Source organism: Stenella coeruleoalba (genome assembly GCF_951394435.1).
Source record: "Stenella coeruleoalba genome assembly, contig: scaffold_34, whole genome shotgun sequence".
Classification (NCBI taxonomy): domain Eukaryota; kingdom Metazoa; phylum Chordata; class Mammalia; order Artiodactyla; family Delphinidae; genus Stenella; species Stenella coeruleoalba.
In genome coordinates, this window is record NW_027646159.1 from 3,142,664 (window position 1) to 3,166,199 (window position 23,536).

Genomic DNA, 23,536 nt, shown 5'->3' on the forward strand with positions numbered 1-23,536 from the left:
GGCTCCCAGTTCTCCATGGCCTGTCCTGCCTTTCTGGATTTTACACTTTTTTCAGATGGCCCTTTTGACCGGGGGGAAGTGAGACTTCATTGTAGTGCAGATTTCCTTTGCAAGCTTGCTTGGTTGGCCAAAAAGGGCGTATGCGTTTTTTCCTGAATATATTCAGGAAAAAACGCATACGCCCTTTTTGGCCAAGTGCATCATTGTCGAGGTTCTGACTCTCTTCATATGTTTTCAATGCAATTCCAGTCTACCTCCTGAAATCGGTTTCCTGCAATTCTGCCTTGCTTTCAATGCCTCTTCATAGCCTTACCTCAATATATTTTTTGAAAATAGTTGGCCTTTATAACTCTGTAGGTTTTTGAATTGCAGTGGCCCTTAGCTCCATTTTTTAGCTCTTATTTTTGTGGTCTTGCCCCGTAACCACAGGATTCCTTGAAGCCCTATTTTTCTTCTGGGGCACCTTGCTGTGCCTTTGGTTAATTCTTCTTACTGATGTGATATTAGAGTGACATGTGCCCATTGAAACCGCTACAGCTAGTTTCTCACTGGTTCCCCCTATTCCCATTCATCCTCTGCACTAACTGCAGACTGTGCGATACCAGAACTTAAAGGCATTGACTCCATGTGGGGATGTTGTTAGTAAAGCGGCTGGAATGTCGATCCGGAGCCCCAGGAGAGGAAAAATGAGGTGCGTTTTAGAAACCTTTCCCGATCATATGGTATACCAGTCGCTGGGTTTCCCAAGCATGGTTTAGCTGTAGGAAGATTCCCTTCAACCTGGAGTGTTGGGACCCTTGGACTGAGTAGCATGAAGTATTGCATTAAACTTTCGGCAGTTGCTCACCAAAGCTCACCAATCCTGTCAGCCCCAAGTGTCCAGCCTTATGTCTTATCCAGCTGTGGGTTTATATGTGGTCAATCCAGGTTGCATCACAGCCCCTGAGCGAATTTTGTAAGAATTTTTCTCTCTTTCATTGTTTCAGCGTTTTGTTTTTAAAATTTATTTCTATAATGGGGTTTAGCTCCTTTTCACTGCTGTGTTTGTGCCGCTCTGCACACACTTGATTCCCTTATGGAGATATATCAATACATGGGTTTTAAGATTCTTATTCCTCAGATATATTTCTCTGCGGTGTATAGGGTGTGTTGAGGCCAGTTCATTGAGCAAGGTGTAGATCTTGTCTAATACCTATTTGGTTTATTGAACGGTATCTGTGCTAATTTCAAACTCTGGTTTTATGCATCACCCCACCTCTCCTTTCCCCTTAAGCTGACATAAGTGTGTTTTCTAAATGTGAGACACTGTTCTGTTCTGTAATTCATTTCTTGTGCAGCCATATTTACCCTCCCTCTATAAGTGATATCTTATGATATGTTTCTTTTTCTGTTTGACTTATTTCAAGTAGTATTATCGGACCTAAATCCACTCTTTATCCTTCTACTAGCCTTATTACATTGATTTCATGGTGAAGAGATATTCCATTGTACATAAGTACCACATCTTCTTTATCCATTGTTCTCTTTCCTGGGATATTTAAGGTGTACTGAAGTTGAGGTTCTTGTAAACAGAGTAGCCCTAAACTGTGGTGTGCTTGTGTCTTGTTGATTTTTAGACTTCCCTAGATATACTCCCATGATTGGAAGTGTCCTATGCTCTGTAGCTCTGTTTTTTAGATGATTTAGGAACCACCATACACTTCTCCAGAGTGGCTCTCGGCAGTTCACACACTGCCCATCAGCGTATAAAGGCTCCCTGTTCTCCATGGCCTGTCCTGCATTTCTGGTTTTTACAATTTTTTAGGATGGCCCTTTTGACCGGTGGGAAGTGAGACTTCTTTGTTGTGCACATTTGCATTGCTTGCTTGCTTCGTTGCCCATAAAGTGCGTATGCGTTTTTTCCTGGATATAATCAGGAAAAAACGCATACGCCCTTTTGGGCCAACTGCATCATTGTCGAAATTCTGCCGCTTTTCATGTGCGTTAAAGACGAGTCCAATCTATCTCTTGAAATCTGTTTCTTGCAATTCTGTCTTGCATTCAGATCCTCTTCTTTGCCTTACCTCAACATATTTTTGGACGTTAGTTTTCATTTATAACTCTGCAGGTTTGTGAATTGCAGTGACCCTGAGCTCCATTTTTTAAGTTGCTCTTTTGTGAGCTGGCCTCAAACCCGCAGGATTGCTTCAGGCCCTATTTTGGCTCTGGCGAGGCAGGCTGAGCCTTTCTTTAATTCTTATTCTTAATGGGAAATTAGAGTGATATGTGCCCGTCCAAACCCCTACAACTCTTCTCTCATTGGTTCCCCCTCTTCCCGTTCATCCTCCTCACAATTTGCAAAATGTGTGAAACAGAAGTTTAAATGTGCTGATTCTCCAAGTGGGGAGATTCTAAGTAGCGTGGCTGGAATGGTGAACAGGAGCACCAGGAGAGGATAAATGAGGTGCATTTTAGACACATCTCCCGATCACATGGTGTACAGTCCTCTGGGTTTTCCATGCATGTTTTAGCTGTAGGAAGATCCCTTGAACCTGCAGATTTGGGACCCATTGAATGGGTACCAGGTAGTATTACTTTAAAGGGTGTGCATTTCCTCACCCAACCTCACATTTCTCTTAGCGCAAACAGTTTCCAGCCTTATGTCTCATCCTGCTGTGGGTCTAGATGTGTTCAATCCATGTTGCATCACCGTCCCTGAGGAAAAGTTGTAAGAGGTTTTCTCTGTCTCTCTGTCGTTTATTTTTTTCAATTTATTACTATATTGGTTACAGCTGATTTTCAAAGCTCTGTTTCTTGCTGCTGTACATCCACTTGATTCACGTACAGAGAGACATCAATAAATTCTTTTTCAGATTCTTACCAGTCGTATATATTCTTTTCCGGTGACTTGAGTGTGCTGAGTGCAGTTCTTTTAGCTACCGTGTAGGCCTTGTTGATTATCAGTTTGGTATTTGGAATGGTATCTTTGCTAATTTCAACCTCCTGGATGATGCCTCACCCCTCCCCACCTTTCCCGTTTAGCAGCCTTATGCGTGTTTTCTACATATTTGACTATGTTTTTGTTTTGTAATTTATTTCATGTGTAGCCATTTTGGATTCCACCTTTAAGTGATATCTTATGATATGTGTCTTTTTCTTTTTGAATTCTGTCACTTAGAATGATCATACGTAACTCCTCCGGAGTTGTTACAACTGGCCATATTTCATTGATTTCCAGGCTGAATAATATTCCACTCTACCTAAGTACCACATCTCTATCCATTTTTTCCCTCCAGAGACATTTAAGTTATATCCTAGTCGAGGATCTTTTAAACAGAGAGGGGGTAAACATTGGGGTGCCTGTGTCCTCTCGATTTTTGTTTTTCCCAAGATATACGCCCATGAGTGCAAGTGCCCTATGCTCTGTAGCTCATTTTTTAGATGCTTTAGTAAACACAATACACTTCTCCAGAATGGCCGTTGGCAATATACATTTCCACTATAAGTCTCACAGGGCTCCCTCTTCTCGTTGCCCTGTCCTGCATTTCTGTTGTTTACGCTTTATGAGGATGGCTCTTCTGACTGATGCGAAGTGATATCTTTTGTAGTATTGACTTCCAGTGCCCACCTGTTTGGTTGGCTAAAAACGTGTATGCCCTTTTCTTGAATATATACAGAAAAGAACGCATACACCCTTTTTGGCCAACTGCAATGTTGGCAATGTTCAGCTCCTTTTCTTGTGCTTAATGGCGAGTCCTTTCTACCTCCTCAAATCCCTTTCCTGCCATTCTCCCTTGCTTACAAGTCCTTTTCTCTGACTTTCCTCAAGACATTTTTCAGTGATGGATATTTTCAACTCTGCAGTTTTGTGAATTTTACTGCCCCTGAGTTCTATTGTTCAACTCGTGTTTATGGGAACTGGCCACAAAGCAGCGGGATTTCCTCAAGCCCTATACTGTTTCCATGGGCAACCCTAGCCTTTGGTCAATTCGTCTTCCTGATTGGAAATTAGAGTGACATGTGCCTGTCTGAACACCTAGGACTTGTCTCTCATTGTTCCTCATCCTTCCGCTTCATCCTCTGGACAAATTCCAAAGTGTACGCAACAGGATGTTGACAGTGCTGACATCTCCAAGTGGGGAGACTGTTAGTAAAGACGCTGGAGGGGTGAACCCGAGCACCAGGAGATGAGGAGATGAGATGCCTTTTCCAAACTCTTCCCGATCAGACGGTATACCATCCTCTGGGTGTGACAGACATGTTTTAGCAGTAGGAAGAGTCCCATTCATGTAAGGAGAACACCAGGGCTTTTTCAAAATCAGTGTCTCCCCGAAACCCAAACTGGGGAATTTTTTAAGCTACAGCTACACATATGTTCATTAAGGGCCTTGGGAAGTAGGCAGAGTCCAAACTTTAGATGATTGAAGTCTTCAGGGTCAGAAGCACTCACCACCAGCTTCCCTTAGGCTACACTTTAACTGTCATTGATAGATGATGTCAATAAAAATATCTATTCTTTTTCAGATTATTTCCCCTTATAGGTTATTGCAAAATGTTGAGTGTAGTTCCCTGTGCTATACAGTAGTTCCTTGTTGATGATCTATTTTATACATAGCAGTGTGTATGTGTTCATTCCAAACTGTTAATTTATCCCTCCTCCCACCTTTCCCCTTTGGTAATAATAAATTATAAGATTTTATACTTCTCAGAAATGGGGGAGCTGAAAGAGAGGTATCATTTTCAATGGAAAAGCATTTAAAACAAGATTGAAGGTTTAACCAAGATTATTAGATGTACATCCTTGGAAAGAAATCACTTCGTTTCTCTAATATTGACCTGACAAATAAGACAAACCTTTTCACTGAACTTGCTTATAAAAAGTGATGGAAATATCAAATGGAAGTGTTAAAAACATCTTATTTTACCCGAGCCTTATACACTGTTCTATGTTAACTACAGTTTGGCTCACACATCTGTTCATTGAGGTTACAATAGTCTCAATTTCTGTTACTGATCCTCCAGAGTGGACCCCAACAAGTGTCCCCCTGCCCAGTGTCATTGGGGCCAACAGATCGAGACTGAGTTTGGTTCACAAGCAAAGGAAACTTTATATTTTGATCAGAGAATGGAGAGGTGAGAGCATGCACTACCCCGTGGGCTGTGGGCTGGGCTGCTGTGTAGAGATCCTGTCAGAGTCAGTGGGAGGGAGGGAGGCGGCGGAGCTCTCGAGGGCCAGGTTGGCTGTAGCTCAGGCTCTATATCGTGGAGTCTGCACTGGGCCCCAGGAGCTGAGGTGTCGACCCAGCCATTCTGCACTAGGAAATCTGGTCTGAAGTGCCGGGTGTGGAACCTCTGCATGCGGGACCCTAGGAGCACGTGAAATTAGACAAAGCACAAAGGATAAAAAAGGTTAGACTTGACTTTATTGCCCAGATTCTATTTTTATCTCCCAGGGATTTTTAATGGGCTTTGCTGGGGACAAACCCCTCCTCTGCCTTTTGTCCCGTTCCTCATTCTTGGAGTGCTGAGGGTGCAGACCCTTCTTCTGTAACTGCTGAGTGCTGAGTTGGGAGCCCTCATACCCTGGGGCGAGGGTCAGAGCTTCTCCCCAGCAGCCTCCCGGTGACGTTGATTGTCCCCAGGACCCCTGCCTCCCTGCTCGTCCACCTGAACACCAGCATTGGAAGTGTTATAGATTCTAATGACCTTTAAGGGTCCAGGAAAGAGATGTGCAGAGACGCTGTGGGGGCCGGTTTCACCCCGCCCCACATTTGTTCGGCCACCTTAGGCTGACCGTCTCTGCCAGCCTAGATGCTCTGACCAGTAGTCTGCGCTTTCTTCAATTAGGCCCCTGAATTAACGTACAAACAGCACCAGGTGTCAGAGCCCTGCCCGCTCAACTCCCAGACAGTCCAGGGTCAGTGGTGATCAAGGACCATGATGGCTACTGAGTCAACAGCCTTTTGAAGTAAACAGGAGTCCAGCCGGTCTTATTGGCCACCATCATCACGGTGTCTGTAGGCTTTTCTATGGTGACAGTGTGGTATACTGTTCCCCCGCCAAGATTATTAGCTCCCCTCTGGGTGCAGTAAGTCCTGCAAGCAGTAGTCTACTCTTTTGGGACTCACTCTTGTTGTTTTATGAGAGAAACTCCAGGTCAAGTGATGTTCACACGAGTCGTCATGGTGCCCTGTTGCCCCCGGTTATCTCTCTGGATGTTGGAGTTGGAGGGCCTCCTCACTCGAGGTCGGTGTGCCCACGGAGCGAACCCTGCAACTTCAGGGCATGGTTGGTGGTTAGGATCACCACGTGGGGTCCTTTTCCCTTAGGAGGGAGGTGGCCTTTTGGGCTGCTGATTTCCAGGTTTTTAGATACCGCCAGTATCTTGGCCAGATGTGGCAGTGGGCCAAGCCCCTTAGTGACCGTAGTTTATCCTACCTGGATGGCATTCTTGCATTGTTCCATTTCAAGTGGTCCCAGTTTTTGCACTAATTCTCCAATGGCGATTCACCTTTCACCGGGAATGTAAAGGTCAAAGGGTTTAGCTAAATTAGGGAGTTCCAGGGCAAGGGTCTGAATTGACTGCTCTTTCCATTCTTGAAAGGCCACTTCTGGATTCTATTCAAAAGGATCATCATCTTTTCCTTTCAGTGTTTCATATAGAGGCCCAGCTAGTAGACTGTAGTTAGGGATCCAGAAGCAGCACACCCTGGCCTCCCCAGGAACCCCTAAGCTGTCTTCTAGTTTTAGAAAGGGGTAAGGCTGAAAATGGTTTCTTCCCTTTCCTGGGATGGGCTTCTCTGACCTTCTGTGAGAATGAAGCCCAGGCAGGTCACCGCAGTCTGTGATATTTGAGCTTTTTCTTGGACAACTTCTATCCTTTATTGGCTTGGTAGTTCAGAGGCCTCCTTAGTAGGGCTGGTGATCAGAATGTCGTCTGCATATTGAAGGAGGGTTTCCTTTTCCAGAGGTAGAACTTTTAGGTCTTTAGCTAAGCTTTCCCCAAAGATGGTGTGGGAATTTTTGCACCCTTGGGGCCAGACGGCCCGGAAGTATTGTTTTAGTTGTATGTTGAGTCCTGCCACTCACAAGCCAAAATTTCTTGTGACTCTGGGACTAATGGAATACAAAAGAAGGCATCATTGAAGACTAATACAGAATACCATGTCCTGGTGGTTGGTAGAATGACCAGCAGGGTGTAGGAATTAGGAGCAACTGGAGGTATATCCTCGGTGGCTTCACTGACTGTCCTGACATCCTTTACCAGGTCCCCAGCAGCCCATGGGGCTCTCGTGGTCAGACCAATCCCAGAATATGGAGCTCACCTGGGCAGGTACCCCACCCCCACCCCAGCCCACGGGGCTCTCGTGGTCAGGCCCCTCCCAGGATACAGAGCTACCCTTGCAGGTACCGTGGCAGGGCTGGGCACACAGGAACCGTGCACATAGCCCTCATTGCAGAGCACCCCCAGCTCACCTGTCGCTCAGAGCTGACACAGAGCACCTCAGAGCAGGACTTGAACTAACAAACAGCAGCTGCGACAGGTCTGTGACCCTGGGCATCACTCCGTGAGGCCTCCCTCCACCTGGTCTTCCAGAGACTTCCACTGCACCCGGGGCACCAGGCCTCTGTCTCCAACCACCACCCACCCCTCCTCTCCCTGACTCCTGGGTTCCTCTCATTAGGAGAGGGTTTTCTTGAAGTTGTCTCCCACTCATGGGCCAGATAAAATGATTAGAAAACAAGCCAAAGCTGCAGCCCCTTGTCTATCCTGACTCTCAGGAGCCCACACCTGTTCCTTGGACCTGGCCGGTTCAGCAAGTTCCATTTTCTGCAACTGTGAGCCCCTGAGGGGTGATGATTGGCTGACCTGGGCAGCCTTACCGTGCCGGCCAGCCCTCCCCAGGTGTGCCTGGGTTGAGATCAATATAAATACCACTCCAGGCAGCAAGAGCCCCTGCAGCTGTGCCTGACGCCATTTTCTCTGCCCTGTCAGCAGTCTCGGGGCTGGGCTGGTGGGAGGGAGTGAGAGGCCACGGCTTTGTGGGTGGCCCAGTGTGAGTGGGGCTCTGCTGGACTTTCTGCAGCAGTTGCCAGGCTGCCACCTGCTAAAGAAGAGGATGTGTCACCCATACCTGCTGCTGGAATTTCTCCCTGGGCAGAGGTGAGGAAGGAAAAAAGCAGTGGGGGCAGGGACAGGACGGGTATCTCAGGCAGGGAAATGGAAATCTTCCAGAAGAGCACCCAGGGCCAAGACCATCCTGGCTGGCCTGCAGGCACCAAGTCGGCCGGCATGCTGTCACTCGTGTGGCTCTATGGCCCTTCCTCTAGGCTTTCAAGTCCTTGTATATATTCAGGTGTTTTACCTGGGATGGGTGGGAATAGTTCAGCAGCAACTGGCCTGGGGCTCAGCTCACGTTTACTCACAGATGCCTCGGCACGGTGCCCCAGCTTTGCAATGAGGACGCTTGTTGCGTGAGGGTTGCTGGCTGAATGGGAGACGATTCCCCACCACTGACCAACTTCAGAATTGTTTACAACTGGAGCAAGTGCCCTGATACGGTTTTCCTCTGTGTAACTGGTGGGTTCTGTGTTTTTTTTCTCTTTTTCGTTTTTGGTTCAAGGTAGATTTTATTCCTCTTTTTTGTATTTACAGATATAAGCATGGAAATAATTTATTCATATAAATACATGTATGTGCAGGGAATAATTGTTTTTTCTGTTTTATTTTTTAAATTTTATTTCTTTTTAATTTTGAATTTTATTTTATATTTTTATACAGCAGGTTCTTATTGGTTATCTATTTTATACATATAAATGTATACATGCCAATCCCAGTCTCTCAACTCCTCCCACCACCACCCCCCAACAGCTTTCCCCCCTTGTTGTCCATACGTTTGTTGTCTACATCTGTTGCTCTATTTATGCCTTGCAAAATGGTTAATCTGTACAGTTTTTCTAGGTTCCACATATATGCATGAATATACAAGATTTGTTTTTCTCTTTCTGACTTACTTCACTCTGTATGACAGTCTCTAGATCCATCGACGTCTCTACAAATGACCCAATTTCATTCCTTTTCATGGCTTAGTAATATTCCATTTTATATATGTACCACAGCTTTATGCATTCGTCTGTCTGTGGGCATTTAGGTTGCTTCCATTACCTCGATATTGTAAATAGTGATGCAATGAACATTGCGGTGAATGACTCTTTTTGATTTATGGTTTTGTCTGGGTATATGTCCAGTACTGGGATTGCTGTATCATATGGTAATTCTATTGTTAGTTTCTTAAGAAATTCCATATTGTTCTCCATAATGACTGTATCAATTTATATTCCCAACAATAGTGGGAGAGGGTTCCTTTTCTCCACACCCTTTCCAGCATTTTTTGTTTGTAGATTTTCAATGATGCCTATTCTACCAGGTGTGAGGTGATACCTCATTGTTGAATCCATTTCGTTGAGCAAGGGGTAGCTCTCGTCTATTACATATTTGGCTTAAGGAACTTTATCTGTGCTAATTTCAAACTCTGCTTTTATGCAGCACCCCAACTCACCTTCCCCCTTAAGCAGGCATAAGTTGGTTTTCTAAACTTGAGACCCTGTTCTGTTTTGTAATTCAGTTCATGTGTAGCCAAGTTCACATTCCGTGTATTAGTGATACCTTATGATGTTTCTTTTTCTGTGTGACTTATTTCACTTAGAATCATCGTGCCTCAATCCACTAATTATGCTGGAACGGGCCTGGTGACATAGATTTCATTGCTGCGTGGTATTCTGTTGTACATAAGTACCGCAACTTCTTTATCCATTATTTGCTCTCTGGGATATTTACCTTGTGCCGTAGAAGAGATTCCTGTAAAAAGAGCCGTCCCAAATTTTGGGGTTGCTGTGTCTTTTTGATATTAATTTCCCTAAGCTATAGGACCATAAGTGGAAGTGCCCTAGGCTCTGTTGCTTTGTTTTTTAGATGTTTCAGGAAACACCATACACTTCTCCCGAGTGTCTGTTGGCAATTTACATCCTGCCCATCAGAATAACAAGGCTCCCAGTTCTCCATGGCCTGTCCTGCCTTTCTGGATTTTACACTTTATTCTGATGGCCCTTTTGACCGGGGGGAAGTGAGACTTCATTGTAGTGCAGATTTCCTTTGCAAGCTTGCTTGGTTGGCCAAAAAGGGCGTATGCGTTTTTTCCTGAATATATTCAGGAAAAAACGCATATGCCCTTTTGGCAAAGTGCATCATTGTGGACGTTCTGCCTCTTCCTACGCTTTCAATGCAATTCCAGTCTACCTCCTGAAATCGGTATCCTGCAATTCTGCCCCGCTTTCAAGTCCTCTTGGCAGCCTTACTTCAGTCTATTTTTGGACGATAGCTGTCATTTATAACTCTGCAGGTTTGTGAATTACAGAGCCCCTGAGCTCCTTTCTTCAACTCACTTTCTTGTGAGCTGGCCGCATCACCGCAAGATGGCTTCAGGCCCTAATCTGGTTCTGGCACGGCACGCTGAGCCTTTGGTTAATTCCTCTTCCTAGTGGGAAATGAGAGTTAAATTTGCCCGTTCAGACACCTCCAGCTAGTCTCTCATTGGTTCTCCCTATTCCTGTTCATCTTCCACAGAAATTGCAAACTGGGTCAAACAGGAGGTTAAAGGCACTGACTGTCAAAGTCGGGAGAGTGTTAGTAAAGCGTCTGGAATGTTGCACCCGAGTACCAGGGGAGGAAAACTGAGACATATTTGAACACGTCTCCCGATCACATGGTTGATCATACTCTGGGTTCCACATGCATGTTTTAGCTGAAGGAAGAATACCTAAAACCTGGGTAGTTGAAACCCGTGGAATGGGTACCATGAAATATGACTTCAAAGGGTCTTCATTTGCTCACCGAACCTCTCCAATCCTATCACTGCTGCGTTTATGCCCCTGTACACATGCTTGATTCTCTCTCAGAGACATAGCAATCTATAGGTTTTAAGATACTTACTAGTCAGGTACATTCTTAGGCGTTTAATATGCGCTGTTGAGTCCATTTCGTTGAGCAAGGAGTAGCTCTTGTCTATTCCATATTTGGCTTAAGGAACTTTATCTGTGCTCATTTCAATCTCTGGTTTTATGCAGCACCCCAACTCACCTTTACCCTTAAGCAAGCATAAGTTGGTTTTCTAAATTTGAGACCCTGTTCTGTTCTGTAATTCAGTTCCTGTGTAGCCAAGTTTACATTCCGTGTATTACTGATATCTTATGATGTTTCTTTTTCTGTGTGACTTATTTCAGTTAGAATCATCATACCTGAATCCACTCATTGTGCTGCTAAGGGCCTGATGACATAGATTTCATTGCTGAGTGATACTGCATTGTACATAAGTACCACAAGTTCTTTATCCATTTTTCACTTTCTGTGATATTGAATTTGTACGGTAAACGAGGTTCTTGTAAACAGAGCCGTTCCAAACTTTGGGGTGGCTGTGTCTTTTTGATTTTAATTTCCCTAAGCTATAGGACCATAAGTGGAAGTGCCCTAGGTTCTGTTGCTTTGTTTTTTAGATGTTTCAGGAAACACCATACACTTCTCCCGAGTGGCTGTTGGCAGTTTACATCCCGCCCATCAGCATAACAAGGCTCCCAGTTCTCCATGGCCTGTCCTGCCTTTCTGGATTTTACACTTTTTTCAGATGGCCCTTTTTACCCGGGGGAAGTGAGACTTCATTGTAGTGCAGATTTCCTTTGCAAGCTTGCTTGGTTGGCCAAAAAGTGCGTATGCGTTTTTTCCTGAATATATTCAGGAAAAAACACATACGCCCTTTTTGGCCAAGTGCATCATTGTGGACGTTCTGCCTCTTTTCCTATGCTTTCAATGCAATTCCAGTCTACCTCCTGAAATCGGTTTCCTGCAATTCTGCCCCGCTTTCAAGTCCTCTTGGCAGCCTTACTTCAGTCTATTTTTGGATGATAGCTGTCATTTATAACTCTGCAGGTTTGTGAATTACACTGCCCCTGAGCTCCTTTCTTCAACTCGCTTTCTTGTGAGCTGGCCGCAACACCGCAGGATGTCTTCAGGCCCTAATGTGGTTCCGGCATGGCACGCCGAGCCTTTGGTTAATTCCTCTTCCTGGTGGGAAATGAGAGTTAAATTTGCCCGTTCAGACACCTCCAGCTAGTCTCTCATTGGTTCTCGCTATTCCTGTTCATCTTCCGCAGAAATTGCAAACTGGGGCAAACAGGAGGTTAAAGGCACTGACTCTCCAACTAGGGAGAGTGTTAGTAAAGCATCTGGAATGTTGCACCCGAGTACCAGGGGAGGAAAACTGAGACATATTTGAACACGTCTCCCGTTCACACGGTTGATCATACTCTGGGTTCCACATGCATGTTTTAGCTGAAGGAAGAATACCTTAAACCTGGAGAGTTGAGACCCGTGGAATGGGTACCATGCAATATGACTTCAAAGGGTCTTCATTTGCTCACCGAACCTCTCCAATCCTATCACTGCTGCGTTTATGCCCCTGTACACACGCTTGATTCTCTTTTGGAGACATAGCAATCCATAGGTTTTAAGATACTTACTAGTCAGGTACATTCTTAGGCGTTTAATATGGGGTGATGAGTCCATTTCGTTGAGCAAGGAGTAGCTCTTGTCTATTCCATATTTGGCTTAAGGAACTTTATCTGTGCTCATTTCAATCTCTGGTTTTATGCAGCACCCCAACTCACCTTTCCCCTATGGAAGCATAAGTTGGTTTTCTAAATTTGAGACCCTGTTCTGTTTTGGAATTCAGTTCCTGTGTAGCCAAGTTTACATTCCGTGTATTAGTGATATCTTATGATGTTTCTTTTTCTGTGTGACTTATTTCAGTTAGAATCATCGTACCTGAATCCACTCATTATGCTGCTACGGGCCTGATGACATAGATTTCATTGCTGAGTGATACTGCATTGTACGTAAGTACCACAAGTTCTTTATCCATTTTTCACTTTCTGTTATATTGAACTTGTACGGTAAACGAGGTTCTTGTAAAGAGAGGCGTCCCAAACTTTGGGGTGGCTGTGTCTTTTTGATTTTAATTTCCCTAAGCTATAGGACCATAAGTGGAAGTGCCCTAGGTTCTGTTGCTTTGTTTTTTAGATGTTTCAGGAAACACCATACACTTCTGCCAAGTGGTTGTTGGCAATTTACATCCCGCCCGTCAGCATAACAAGGCTCCCAGTTCTCCATGGCCTGTCCTGCCTTTCTGGATTTTACACTTTTTTCAGATGGCCCTTTTGACCGGGGGGAAGTGAGACTTCATTGTAGTGCAGATTTCCTTTGCAAGCTTGCTTGGTTGGCCAAAAAGTGCGTATGCGTTTTTTCCTGAATATATTCAGGAAAAAACGCATACGCCCTTTTCGGCCAAGTGCATCATTGTGGACGTTCTGCGTCTTTTCCTATGCTTTCAATGCAATTCCAGTCTACCTCCTGAAATCGGTTTCCTGCAATTCTGCCCCGCTTTCAAGTCCTCTTGGCAGCCTTACTTCAGTCTATTTTTGGACGATAGCTGTCATTTATAACTCTGCAGGTTTGTGAATTACAGTGCCCCTGAGCTGCTTTCTTCAACTCGCTTTCTTGTGACCTGGCCGAAACACCGCAGGATGGCTTCAGGCCCTAATCTGGTTCCGGCACGGCACGCTGAGCCTTTGGTTATTTCCTCTTCCTGGTGGGAAATGAGAGTTAAATTTGCCCGTCCAGACACCTCCAGCTAGTCTCTCATTGGTTCTCGCTATTCCTGTTCATCTTCCGCAGAAATTGCAAACTGGGCCAAACAGGAGGTTAAAGGCGCTGACTCTCCAAGTGGGGAGAGTGTTAGTAAAGCATCTGGAATGTTGCACCCGAGTACCAGGGGAGGAAAACTGAGACATATTTGAACACGTCTCCCGTTCACATGGTTCATCTTACTTGGGTTCCACATGCATGTTTTAGCTGAAGGAAGAATACCTAAAACCTGGGTAGTTGAAACCCGTGGAATGGGTACCATGAAATATGACTTCAAAGGGTCTTCATTTGCTCACCGAACCTCTCCAATCCTATCACTGCTGCGTTTATGCCCCTGTAAACATGCTTGATTCTCTTTCAGAGACATAGCAATCTATAGGTTTTAAGATATTTACTAGTCAGGTACATTCTTAGGCGTTTAATATGCGCTGTTGAGTCCATTTCGTTGAGCAAGGAGTAGCTCTTGTCTATTCCATATTTGGCTTAAGGAACTTATCTGTGCTCATTTCAATCTCTGGTTTTATGCAGCACCCCAACTCACCTTTCCTCTTAAGCAAGCATAAGTTGGTTTTCTAAATTTGAGATCCTGTTCTGTTCTGTAATTCAGTTCCTGTGTAGCCAAGTTTACATTCCGTGTATTACTGATATCTTATGATGTTTCTTTTTCTGTGTGACTTATTTCATTTAGAATCATCATACCTGAATCCACTCATTGTGCTGCTAAGGGCCTGATGACACAGATTTCATTGCTGAGTGTTATTACTTTGTAAGTAAATACCACAACTTCTTTATCCATTTTTCACTTTCTGCGATGTTGAACTTGTACTGTAAACGAGGTTCTTGTAAACAGAGCCGTTCCAAACTTTGGGGTGGCTGTGTCTTTTTGATTTTAATTTCCCTAAGCTATAGGACCATAAGTGGAAGTGCCCTAGGTTCTGTTGCTTTCTTTTTTAGATGTTTCAGGAAACACCATACACTTATCCCGAATGTCTGTTGGCAATTTACATCCTGCCCATCAGCATAACAAGGCTCCCAGTTGTCCATGGCCTGTCCTGCCTTTCTGGATTTTACACTTTTTTCAGATGGCCCTTTTGACCGGGGGGAAGTGAGACTTCATTGTATTGCAGATTTCCTTTGCAAGCTTGCTTGGTTGGCCAAAAAGGGTGTATGCGTTTTTTCCTGAATATATTCAGGGAAAAACGCATATGCCCTTTTTGGCCAAGTGCATCATTGTGGACGTTCTGCCTCTTTTCCTATGCTTTCATTGCAATTCCAGTCTACCTCCTGAAATCGGTTTCCTGCAATTCTGCCCCGCTTTCATGTCCTCTTGGCAGCCTTACTTCAGTCTATTTTTGGACGATAGCTGTCATTTATAACTCTGCAGGTTTGTGAATTACAGTGCCCCTGAGCTCCTTTCTTCAACTTGCTTTCTTGTGACCTGGCCGCAACACCGCAGCATGGCTTCAGGCCCTAATCTGGTTCCGGCACGGCACGCTGAGCCTTTGGTTAATTCCTCTTCCTGGTGGGAAATGAGAGTTAAATTTGCCCGTCCAGACACCTCCAGCTAGTCTCTCATTGGTTCTCGCTATTCCTGTTCATCTTCCGCAGAAATTGCAAACTGGGCCAAACAGGAGGTTAAAGGCGCTGACTTTCCAAGTCGGGAGAGTGTTAGTAAAGCGTCTGGAATGTTGCACCCGAGTACCAGGGGAGGAAAACTGAGACATATTTGAACACGTCTCCCGATCACACGGTTGATCATACTCTGGGTTCCACATGCATGTTTTAGCTGAAGGAAGAATACCTTAAACCTGGTGAGTTGAGACCTGTGGAATGGGAACCATGCAATATGACTTCAAGGGGTCTTCATTTGCTCACCGAACCTCTCCAATCCTATCACTGCTGCATTTATGCCCCAGTACACATGCTTGATTCTCTTTCGGAGACATAGCAATCCCTAGGTTTTAAGATACTTACTAGTCAGGTACATTCTTAGGCGTTTAATATGCGCTGTTGAGTCCATTTCATTGAGCAAGGAATAGCTCTTGTCTGTTCCATATTTGGCTTAAGGAACTTTATCTGTGCTCATTTCAATCTCTGGTTTTATGCAGCACCCCAACTCACGTTTCCCCTTAAGCAAGCATAAGTTGGTTTTCTAAATTTGAGACCCTGTTCTGTTTTGGAATTCAGTTCCTGTGTAGCCAAGTTTACATTCCGTGTATTAGTGATATCTTTTGATGTTTCTTTTTCTGTGTGACTTATTTCAGTTAGAATCATCGTACCTGAATCCACTCATTATGCTGCTATGGGCCTGATGACATAGATTTCATTGCTGAGTGATACTGCATTGTACATAAGTACCACAAGTTCTTTATCCATTTTTCACTTTCTGTGATATTGAATTTGTACGGTAAACGAGGTTCTTGTAAACAGAGGCGTCCCAAACTTTGGGGTGGCTGTGTCTTTTTTATTTTGATTTCCCTAAGCTATAAGACCATAAGTGGAAGTGCCCTAGGCTCTGTTGCTTTGTTTTTTCGATGTTTCAGGAAACACCATACACTTCTCCTGAGTGTCTGTTGGCAATTTACATCCCGCCCATCAGCATAACAAGGCTCCCAGTTCTCCATGGCCTGTCCTGCCTTTCTGGATTTTACACTTTTTTCAGATGGCCCTTTTGACCGGGGGGAAGTGAGACTTCATTGTAGTGCAGATTTCCTTTGCAAGCTTGCTTGGTTGGCCAAAAAGGGCGTATGCGTTTTTTCCTGAATATATTCAGGGAAAAACGCATACGCCCTTTTTGGCCAAGTGCATCATTGTGGACGTTCTGCCTCTTTTCCTATGCTTTCATTGCAGTTCCAGTCTACCTCCTGAAATCGGTTTCCTGCAATTCTGCCCCGCTTTCAAGTCCTCTTGGCAGCCTTACTTCAGTCTATTTTTGGACGATAGCTGTCATTTATAACTCTGCAGGTTTGTGAATTACAGTGCCCCTGAGCTCCTTTCTTCAACTTGCTTTCTTGTGACCTGGCCGCAACACCGCAGAATGGCTTCAGGCCCTAATCTGGTTCCGGCACGGCATGCTGAGCCTTTGGTTAATTCCTCTTCCTGGTGGGAAATGAGAGTTAAATTTGCCCGTCCAGACACCTCCAGCTAGTCTCTCATTGGTTCTCGCTATTCCTGTTCATCTTCCGCAGAAATTGCAAACTGGGCCAAACAGGAGGTTAAAGGCGCTGACTTTCCAAGTCGGGAGAGTGTTAGTAAAGCGTCTGGAATGTTGCACCCGAGTACCAGGGTACGAAAACTGAGACATATTTGAACACGTCTCCCGATCACACGGTTGATCATACTCTGGGTTCCACATGCATGTTTTAGCTGAAGGAAGAATACCTTAAACCTGGAGAGTTGAGACCTGTGGAATGGGAACCATGCAATATGACTTCAAGGGGTCTTCATTTGCTCACCAAACCTCTCCAATCCTATCACTGCTGCATTTATGCCCCAGTACACACGCTTGATTCTCTTTCGGAGACATAGCAATCCCTAGGTTTTAAGATACTTACTAGTCAGGTACATTTTTTGGCGTTTAATATGCGGTGTTGAGTCCATTTCGTTGAGCAAGGAGTAGCTCTTGTCTGTTCCATATTTGGCTTAAGGAACTTTATCTGTGCTCATTTCAATCTCTGCTTTTATGCAGCACCCCAACTCACCTTTCCCCTTAAGCAAGCATAAGTTGGTTTTCTAAATTTGAGACCCTGTTCTGTTTTGGAATTCAGTTCCTGTGTAGCCAAGTTTACATTCCGTGTATTAGTGATATCTTTTGATGTTTCTTTTTCTGTGTGACTTATTTCAGTTAGAATCATCGTACCTGAATCCACTCATTATGCTGCTACGGGCCTGATGACATAGATTTCATTGCTGAGTGATACTGCATTGTACATAAGTACCACAAGTTCTTTATCCATTTTTCACTTTCTGTGATATTGAATTTGTACGGTAAACGAGGTTCTTGTAAACAGAGGCGTCCCAAACTTTGGGGTGGCTGTGTCTTTTTTATTTTAATTTCCCTAAGCTATACGACCATAAGTGGAAATGCCCTAGGCTCTGTTGCTTTGTTTTTTCGATGTTTCAGGAAACACCATACACTTCTCCCGAGTGTCTGTTGGCAATTTACATCCTGCCCATCAGCATAACAAGGCTCCCAGTTCTCCATGGCCTGTCCTGCCTTTCTGGATTTTACACTTTTTTCAGATGGCCCTTTTGACCGGGGGGAAGTGAGACTTCATTGTAGTGCAGATTTCCTTTGCAAGCTTGCTTGGTTGGCCAAAAAGTGCGTATGCGTTTTTTCCTGAATATATTCAGGAAAAAACGCATACGCCCTTTTCGGCCAAGTGCATCATTGTGGACGTTCTGCCTCTTTTCCTATGCTTTCAATGCAATTCCAGTCTACCTCCTGAAATCGGTTTCCTACAATTCTGCCCCGCTTTCAAGTCCTCTTGGCAGCCTTACTTCAGTGTATTTTTGGACGATAGCTGTCATTTATAACTCTGCAGGTTTGTGAATTACAGTGCCCCTGAGCTCCTTTCTTCAACTTGCTTTCTTGTGACCTGGCCGCAACACCGCAGGATGGCTTCAGGCCCTAATCTGGTTCCGGCACGGCACGCTGAGCCGTTGGTTATTTCCTCTTCCTGGTGGGAAATGAGAGTTAAATTTGCCCGTCCAGACACCTCCAGCTAGTCTCTCATTGGTTCTCGCTATTCCTGTTCATCTTCCGCAGAAATTGCAAACTGGGCCAAACAGGAGGTTAAAGGCGCTGACTCTCCAAGTGGGGAGAGTGTTAGTAAAGCATCTGGAATGTTGCACCCGTGTACCAGGGGAGGAAAACTGAGACATATTTGAACACGTCTCCCGTTCACATGGTTCATCATACTTGGGTTCCACATGCATGTTTTAGCTGAAGGAAGAATACCTTAAACCTGGAGAGTTAAGACCCGTGGAATGGGTACCATGCAATATGACTTCAAAGGGTCTTCATTTGCTCACCGAACCTCTCCAATCCTATCACTGCTGCGTTTATGCCCCTGTACACATGCTTGATTCTCTTTCGGAGACATAGCAATCTATAGGTTTTAAGATACTTACTAGTCAGGTACATTCTTAGGCGTTTAATATGCGGTGTTGAGTCCATTTCGTTGAGCAAGGAGTAGCTCTTGTCTGTTCCATATTTGGCTTAAGGAACTTTATCTGTGCTCATTTCAATCTCTGGTTTTATGCAGCACCCCAACTCACCTTTCCCCTTAAGCAAGCATAAGTTGGTTTTCTAAATTTGAGACCCTGTTCTGTTCTGTAATTCAGTTCCTGTGTAGCCACGTTTCCATTCCGTGTATTACTGATATCTTATGATGTTTCTTTTTCTGTGTGACTTATTTCAGTTAGAATCATCATACCTGAATCCACTCATTGTGCTGCTAAGGGCCTGATGACACAGATTTCATTGCTGAGTGATATTGCTTTGTAAGTAAATACCACAACTTCTTTATCCATTTTTCACTTTCTGCGATGTTGAACTTGTACTGTAAATGAGGTTCTTGTAAACATAGCCATTGCAAACTTTGGGGTGGCTGTGTCTTTTTGATTTTAATTTCCCTAAGCTATAGGACCATAAGTGGAAGTGCCCTAGGTTCTGTTGCTTTGTTTTTTAGATGTTTCAGGAAACACCATACACTTCTCCCGAGTGGTTGTTGGCAATTTACATCCCGCCCATCAGCATAACAAGGCTCCCAGTTCTCCATGGCCTGTCCTGCCTTTCTGGATTTTACACTTTTTTCAGATGGCCCTTTTGACCGGGGGGAAGTGAGACTTCATTGTAGTGCAGATTTCCTTTGCAAGCTTGCTTGGTTGGCCAAAAAGGGCGTATGCGTTTTTTCCTGAATATATTCAGGAAAAAACGCATACGCCCTTTTTGGCCAAGTGCATCATTGTGGACGTTCTGCCTCTTTTCCTATGCTTTCAATGCAATTCCAGTCTACCTCCTGAAATCGGTTTCCTGCAATTCTGCCCCGCTTTCAAGTCCTCTTGGCAGCCTTACTTCAGTCTATTTTTGGATGATAGCTGTCATTTATAACTCTGCAGGTTTGTGAATTACACTGCCCCTGAGCTCCTTTCTTCAACTCGCTTTCTTGTGAGCTGGCCGCAACACCGCAGGATGTCTTCAGGCCCTAATGTGGTTCCGGCATGGCACGCCGAGCCTTTGGTTAATTCCTCTTCCTGGTGGGAAATGAGAGTTAAATTTGCCCGTTCAGACACCTCCAGCTAGTCTCTCATTGGTTCTCGCTATTCCTGTTCATCTTCCGCAGAAATTGCAAACTGGGGCAAACAGGAGGTTAAAGGCACTGACTCTCCAACTAGGGAGAGTGTTAGTAAAGCATCTGGAATGTTGCACCCGAGTACCAGGGGAGGAAAACTGAGACATATTTGAACACGTCTCCCGTTCACACGGTTGATCATACTCTGGGTTCCACATGCATGTTTTAGCTGAAGGAAGAATACCTTAAACCTGGAGAGTTGAGACCCGTGGAATGGGTACCATGCAATATGACTTCAAAGGGTCTTCATTTGCTCACCGAACCTCTCCAATCCTATCACTGCTGCGTTTATGCCCCTGTACACACGCTTGATTCTCTTTTGGAGACATAGCAATCCATAGGTTTTAAGATACTTACTAGTCAGGTACATTCTTAGGCGTTTAATATGGGGTGATGAGTCCATTTCGTTGAGCAAGGAGTAGCTCTTGTCTATTCCATATTTGGCTTAAGGAACTTTATCTGTGCTCATTTCAATCTCTGGTTTTATGCAGCACCCCAACTCACCTTTCCCCTATGGAAGCATAAGTTGGTTTTCTAAATTTGAGACCCTGTTCTGTTTTGGAATTCAGTTCCTGTGTAGCCAAGTTTACATTCTGTGTATTAGTGATATCTTATGATGTTTCTTTTTCTGTGTGACTTATTTCAGTTAGAATCATCGTACCTGAATCCACTCATTATGCTGCTACGGGCCTGATGACATAGATTTCATTGCTGAGTGATACTGCATTGTACGTAAGTACCACAAGTTCTTTATCCATTTTTCACTTTCTGTTATATTGAACTTGTACGGTAAACGAGGTTCTTGTAAAGAGAGGCGTCCCAAACTTTGGGGTGGCTGTGTCTTTTTGATTTTAATTTCCCTAAGCTATAGGACCATAAGTGGAAGTGCCCTAGGTTCTGTTGCTTTGTTTTTTAGATGTTTCAGGAAACACCATACACTTCTGCCAAGTGGTTGTTGGCAATTTACATCCCGCCCGTCAGCATAACAAGGCTCCCAGTTCTCCATGGCCTGTCCTGCCTTTCTGGATTTTACACTTTTTTCAGATGGCCCTTTTGACCGGGGGGAAGTGAGACTTCATTGTAGTGCAGATTTCCTTTGCAAGCTTGCTTGGTTGGCCAAAAAGTGCGTATGCGTTTTTTCCTGAATATATTCAGGAAAAAACGCATACGCCCTTTTCGGCCAAGTGCATCATTGTGGACGTTCTGCGTCTTTTCCTATGCTTTCAATGCAATTCCAGTCTACCTCCTGAAATCGGTTTCCTGCAATTCTGCCCCGCTTTCAAGTCCTCTTGGCAGCCTTACTTCAGTCTATTTTTGGACGATAGCTGTCATTTATAACTCTGCAGGTTTGTGAATTACAGTGCCCCTGAGCTGCTTTCTTCAACTCGCTTTCTTGTGACCTGGCCGAAACACCGCAGGATGGCTTCAGGCCCTAATCTGGTTCCGGCACGGCACGCTGAGCCTTTGGTTATTTCCTCTTCCTGGTGGGAAATGAGAGTTAAATTTGCCCGTCCAGACACCTCCAGCTAGTCTCTCATTGGTTCTCGCTATTCCTGTTCATCTTCCGCAGAAATTGCAAACTGGGCCAAACAGGAGGTTAAAGGCGCTGACTCTCCAAGTGGGGAGAGTGTTAGTAAAGCATCTGGAATGTTGCACCCGAGTACCAGGGGAGGAAAACTGAGACATATTTGAACACGTCTCCCGTTCACATGGTTCATCTTACTTGGGTTCCACATGCATGTTTTAGCTGAAGGAAGAATACCTAAAACCTGGGTAGTTGAAACCCGTGGAATGGGTACCATGAAATATGACTTCAAAGGGTCTTCATTTGCTCACCGAACCTCTCCAATCCTATCACTGCTGCGTTTATGCCCCTGTAAACATGCTTGATTCTCTTTCAGAGACATAGCAATCTATAGGTTTTAAGATATTTACTAGTCAGGTACATTCTTAGGCGTTTAATATGCGCTGTTGAGTCCATTTCGTTGAGCAAGGAGTAGCTCTTGTCTATTCCATATTTGGCTTAAGGAACTTATCTGTGCTCATTTCAATCTCTGGTTTTATGCAGCACCCCAACTCACCTTTCCTCTTAAGCAAGCATAAGTTGGTTTTCTAAATTTGAGATCCTGTTCTGTTCTGTAATTCAGTTCCTGTGTAGCCAAGTTTACATTCCGTGTATTACTGATATCTTAAGATGTTTCTTTTTCTGTGTGACTTATTTCATTTAGAATCATCATACCTGAATCCACTCATTGTGCTGCTAAGGGCCTGATGACACAGATTTCATTGCTGAGTGTTATTACTTTGTAAGTAAATACCACAACTTCTTTATCCATTTTTCACTTTCTGCGATGTTGAACTTGTACTGTAAACGAGGTTCTTGTAAACAGAGCCGTTCCAAACTTTGGGGTGGCTGTGTCTTTTTGATTTTAATTTCCCTAAGCTATAGGACCATAAGTGGAAGTGCCCTAGGTTCTGTTGCTTTCTTTTTTAGATGTTTCAGGAAACACCATACACTTATCCCGAATGTCTGTTGGCAATTTACATCCTGCCCATCAGCATAACAAGGCTCCCAGTTGTCCATGGCCTGTCCTGCCTTTCTGGATTTTACACTTTTTTCAGATGGCCCTTTTGACCGGGGGGAAGTGAGACTTCATTGTATTGCAGATTTCCTTTGCAAGCTTGCTTGGTTGGCCAAAAAGGGTGTATGCGTTTTTTCCTGAATATATTCAGGGAAAAACGCATATGCCCTTTTTGGCCAAGTGCATCATTGTGGACGTTCTGCCTCTTTTCCTATGCTTTCATTGCAATTCCAGTCTACCTCCTGAAATCGGTTTCCTGCAATTCTGCCCCGCTTTCATGTCCTCTTGGCAGCCTTACTTCAGTCTATTTTTGGACGATAGCTGTCATTTATAACTCTGCAGGTTTGTGAATTACAGTGCCCCTGAGCTCCTTTCTTCAACTTGCTTTCTTGTGACCTGGCCGCAACACCGCAGCATGGCTTCAGGCCCTAATCTGGTTCCGGCACGGCACGCTGAGCCTTTGGTTAATTCCTCTTCCTGGTGGGAAATGAGAGTTAAATTTGCCCGTCCAGACACCTCCAGCTAGTCTCTCATTGGTTCTCGCTATTCCTGTTCATCTTCCGCAGAAATTGCAAACTGGGCCAAACAGGAGGTTAAAGGCGCTGACTTTCCAAGTCGGGAGAGTGTTAGTAAAGCGTCTGGAATGTTGCACCCGAGTACCAGGGGAGGAAAACTGAGACATATTTGAACACGTCTCCCGATCACACGGTTGATCATACTCTGGGTTCCACATGCATGTTTTAGCTGAAGGAAGAATACCTTAAACCTGGTGAGTTGAGACCTGTGGAATGGGAACCATGCAATATGACTTCAAGGGGTCTTCATTTGCTCACCGAACCTCTCCAATCCTATCACTGCTGCATTTA

General features: G+C 44.5%; 1 long non-coding RNA gene across 12 annotated transcripts in view; it reads left to right on the forward strand.

Annotated features, from left to right (window-relative positions):
- LOC307181295 overlaps nt 1–23,536 on the forward strand; it is a 1,377,052-nt gene that overhangs the window by 968,241 nt on the left and 385,275 nt on the right. For all 12 annotated transcript variants that reach the window (XR_013826358.1, XR_013826359.1, XR_013826360.1 and 9 more), the window contains 2 exons: nt 14,421–14,502; nt 22,317–22,398. This is a non-coding gene — a long non-coding RNA (uncharacterized lncRNA). The remainder of the gene's footprint in view (nt 1–14,420; nt 14,503–22,316; nt 22,399–23,536) is intronic.